This window comes from Styela clava, chromosome 10, assembly GCF_964204865.1.
Source record: "Styela clava chromosome 10, kaStyClav1.hap1.2, whole genome shotgun sequence".
NCBI lineage: Eukaryota > Metazoa > Chordata > Ascidiacea > Stolidobranchia > Styelidae > Styela > Styela clava.
Genome location: NC_135259.1, coordinates 16247056 through 16251869, shown reverse-complemented (window position 1 = coordinate 16251869; position 4814 = coordinate 16247056). Strand labels below are relative to the sequence as shown.

Here is a 4814-nt window from a genome sequence, read left to right as displayed (position 1 = left end):
TACCATTCCATGTCGGCGAGGAGCAATCAGCAATCTTCTCGCACATAACCATCCTGGCATGGGATTCGAACCTGCGAACCCACGCAGAGTAATCATAAATGGCGAGCGTATTCCCAACGCTTAACACACGATGAGTCACACCGCCGCGCCCGTGCGTCCCACTGCAGCGCCGGAAGCAAATTAAAAATGAAAGTTGAATTTTTTTATTGGCCTTCATTTGAATAAGATTCAATAACTATCTCGTGCGTGATAATATCCGACAAGGCGTTAGGAAATCATACACCCCCCTGTCTATGCCGCTGTCCATGCAAGATGGAATTTAAAAGCAATATTCTATTCCATTTCATAATGTATGAAGGCTTTCGAGCTATGGAAAACAATATTTTCAATGATATATTTATTCTTCAACTTGGTATGACTGGATAGAGGGTGGTGATTTCATTTGGGTTGGACATTAATTTGAGAAGACGTGGTATTCAAAATATCGATAATGACGATCATCACTTTAATGATATAACACTTATTAAATATGAATGAAACCATCCCAAGTATGTCACCGAAGAAAGTTTCTACTGCTTGTATCAATGCACTTTATACATCCATTCAGATAGTTTATTTCCTGTTTACTTCCGTACCATTCATAATTTTCTATTACATGTGCGTAGCATTAATTTCGAAAACTTCGAATGATATCGAAAGTTTGAGCACGATGAAGCTATAGGCCTACTTGAATTTAGTGTTTCGGGTTTCAAAATTGAGTATATAATAATAAGTATAAAATTATATTTGAGTTTAAATTACACAGTTTTCGATAACCGTAGATAGTAGCGTAACGAAATTGCTAGCGAATGCGGCAGAAAGAGAGAGAGAGATTCTACGTGTTGCTATTATCAATCAGGACTGTGCTTTTTGTTACTTCCTATATCTAGAAACGAAACTTGTTTTCTCAAAACCAATATGTTTTGTATACTGCTCTTTTTTTGCTAATTTTATACATATCTATAAGCGTTTATAGAATAAAATGCAATACAAAAATTCATTTTTGGTGTGTGTGCAATAGAATGAAACTCATAGTCCATTACAAATAGTCGCTGCTTTGACAGCTTTTGAAATATTGACGTAGTTATACGCCGTCCGTGTACGCATATTTTAGCATTTTTATATGAATCCATCACACTTTGATTGTTCCACAAAGATTGTACACAAAGTTATTTCCAAAATAAACTCAGTTTCCTTTTTGAATATTCCTTTTTTATACAAAGTATCTGCACAGTTTATGATGGCTAGTAGGGAGGTTCATTCTATTTGTATTATTTATATCACGCTTATAGTGATATCTTCCAATGGAAAATGTTTTTCGAATAAACCACCAGACAAAAAGTTACCGGACAACCTCCCACCTATAGTTAGTAAAACTAGGTGAGTTATGTTAGTATATATAATTCTTGGTGAAACAAAGCTATAAACACCAAATTTTAAAGCTAAATAAATTCTAGAATCTAGACAAGGGGGTGGGCAAGGTTTTTAGACCGGGGGCCAAAACTTTTGCCCATCTACACTGACGAGGCCATGTAAGTATGAAGGGAAAGTTACATTTTATGGACAGTATACACAGTGTTACAAAAACAAAAGCGGAAAACGATAAGCCTCATGCGAAAACAATTTGATCGCAATCCCAACAAATTTTGGCTAATTTTTGCTAAAACAGCAAAATTTGGTTTTAGTTTGGTTGTGGCAGCATCAGGCCGGCCAGATTGAATTACCCAACGGGCCGAATTTGGCCCGCGGGCCGTAGTTTACCCATGTCTGATCTAGACTATTGATTTGCAACCCGGGTTCCTCCAGTACAGCCCAAGGGTTTTGTTATATATTAAGTTGTTATTGATCATCCTGTTATTACTTTCTTTCTTTTCTTCTTGTTATGAAAAAAATCGCTTTCTCATTAGCTATCACACTAATTGCAGTGAAACCTCCAGTGGTTAAGATTGTATTTTTCGCTAAAAGATTTTTTTTAAATTTCTGTGCGCTCCATGGGATTAGTTTTTTGTGTGCGATGACGTCATCAAAAATCGCGCACATTGCGGCAGTTCCGCGTTCGCTTCTATCTGGTGGTCAGGCGAAGTGGAGAAGGCTGCGGTGCCGGTAGACTCCTGTGAGATATTTCATATCCGTACTACTTCTTTTGCCTTTCGACTTCATGTCTATGAATCTGAGAATCGAAACCTTGTTATTTTCATTGACGTTCTTTTGAGTTCAATTTAAAGTCTCCTAGTAAGTCAAACTCCAGTACAAACTGTTTGCAATCTTTTATTATACAGGCAGAACGAAGGGGTCGTTTTGTGGAGATTAAAGATAAGCAAGAGAAGCCTGGAAAAAGAAGAAACATTCGAACAAGGTAACCTCAGACAAATTTATATTTTTCACATTTTTTCCAATGCTATCGAATCTAGTCTAACCAACCTTTACTAAAATAAAGTTCGTGTATCACTTACGGAAAAACTTATTGTTCCGTCGAAAAACACGGACGAGGAAGTCCCGGAATATATTTAATCGATGATGCATCTTTCAATAGTTTTTGTAGTATCATCTACTAAGTTTTGAGCAATTAAATGACACTTGAAGAAAATTTGACACAAAGAAATTGTGTTTGTTCCTTTTCTAACTTTTATTATTTTCTGAAAGTTGACGAAGACATCATTTTGTTTCAATGAAGTTTCTCTCAAGATGAAGATATAAGAAGTACTAAACACGCAAAATCTTGTCAAAACCCCTCAATTTCATCTTTGTGTAATAAATTACATTTGGTGTATAAATCAGTTCAACTTTTCAAACTTTAATGTATTCGCCTAACTAACCTATTAATATTTATTACTGGAATTTCAGAATCCTATTTGAAGGAAACTGAATGTGAAAACATTTCAAAGTACTAATGTTTGTAATCAAAATGGGCAAATATATTTCGACATAATGGCTGCAGTGTCATGATTATGTTGTTTGCGCTTGCTCGTGACTGGCATTTAGCAAAGGCATTAAAATGCGGTAGACCTCGATAGAAAGAGATTTATTATTCGTCAACCAGAAAAAATATACAACAATATACGCAGTTATTTAAGTTATTCGGTATAGACTGGGGAGAGCGATACGATCATGCGGTCAAACTCATCAGAGTCAGCTCCCCCCATTAGTGCTCAAATTCGACATCGATTTTAATAAATATTAGAAGTATTTAAAAATATAAACACGAAAACATGTAAGCATGGCGACATCAGCAAATGAAATAAAACTATTCAAATTATTCTTTTAAAAACGATTGTACAGGGTGTCCATAAATTTCTTTTCAATTTTGTTATGAAGTCAGTTCTCAGCATATCCTAACCAGGTTTGTTGATTTTTAATCAGTAATTGTATAAGTATTTTTACTTCATTTAATACATCTGACAGAACCAAAACAATATATGATATCGATAAATTCACTTTGCAATTTTAATTTTTTTTTGGACTCCATGGACACCGTATATATAACACAATTTCAAAAAAGCACTTGTATCGCCAAATTAAATGAAATTTTGTTGAAATGACAAATTTGTTTTAATCAGAATTGATATTTTACTCGTTTTATGAAGTATATGGACAATAGTATTCAATTATTGCGACAAAGAGAATAAAATAACTGCGCGGATATGGTTCGAAGCCATCGCTATATATCCAAGATATATATGCATTGAATAAAAAGCTTCGATCTCAAATAGGAAGGCTTGCATTTCACGAATTCATGGAAATTACTGCCTGAAAATGGTTTGCATAGAGCAGGGATACTCAACTGGCGGACCGCGGTCCGAGTCCGGACCTTTCGAGTATTATTTAAACTCCGCGGCTGCTTCTTGACTTCGAATGCATCGTTTCTTTTTATTTAATAATCGCAATGCATTTTTCGCTAAACCTTTGGAGTAAAAATTTTCATGGAAGTATAAGTTTCTCAGATCATCGACTCTCTTGAACATTAGTGTGTTTCTGTGGCTTTGCATGGTATTTGCCAGGTTTTAGTTGTATTTTCAAAATTTGAAATTAGAAGATCATTAACTCGATTTACGGAATGGTATAGCTACTCTCACTCAAGTGATGCATTTGAAATTTTGTTTGCATAGTTAAGATAATTTTTTTGGAATGACGGACCTTTGGTGAAAATAGTTGAGTAGCCCTGGCATAGAGCATTATCATGAAATTCCTATCATGTATTATTGCCCACCATTCTCATTCCCCGTAAGCTGCAGCTCATCATTGTTTTTTTTTTACCGTTATTGACCAAACATGTGATTTCTTGGGTATTACTAAATAAATCATCAGTAAACAGAAATATTACAGTTTATTGTACAATGAAGAAAGACGTAAGTAAAACACAGCTAGACGCTCCAAAGGAATTATGGCATCATAATCACAAATCTAACAAGAGAGCTATGCTCAAATATATGAACACGTAGCGCCACCCAATGGCAATAATTTTGATGACGTCATAGCGAAAAAAAAGTAATAGCCTTCTGGAGAAAATTTTTATCTTCAACCACTGAAAATTTCCAAGCAATTGGTCCAGTATTCGAAGAGAGAAGCGATTTTTTTTAAATGATGGAGACAAATAACAATAACAACAAAATTTTGAAACGATCGTTATGTCCACTAAACGTGTCCAACAAGTGCGGAAACAATAAGGTATAATGCAAATACACAACACACTGCCCCATCTCCCTAAACCTTCCTGTCCTCGACCCACTACCATATGTCCCTCAACCTTTCTATCTTCGACCCGACCCAATGCTCTA

At 35.3% G+C, this 4814-nt stretch overlaps 1 long non-coding RNA gene across 1 annotated transcript; it reads left to right on the top strand.

Annotated features, from left to right (window-relative positions):
- The first annotated feature begins 1235 nt into the window (after nucleotides 1-1235).
- LOC120338531 (uncharacterized) lies at nucleotides 1236-2970 on the top strand. The gene is made up of 3 exons (XR_005569112.2): nucleotides 1236-1419; nucleotides 2319-2395; nucleotides 2683-2970. It is a non-coding gene; the product is annotated as an uncharacterized LOC120338531 (long non-coding RNA).
- The last annotated feature ends 1844 nt before the right edge of the window (nucleotides 2971-4814 follow it).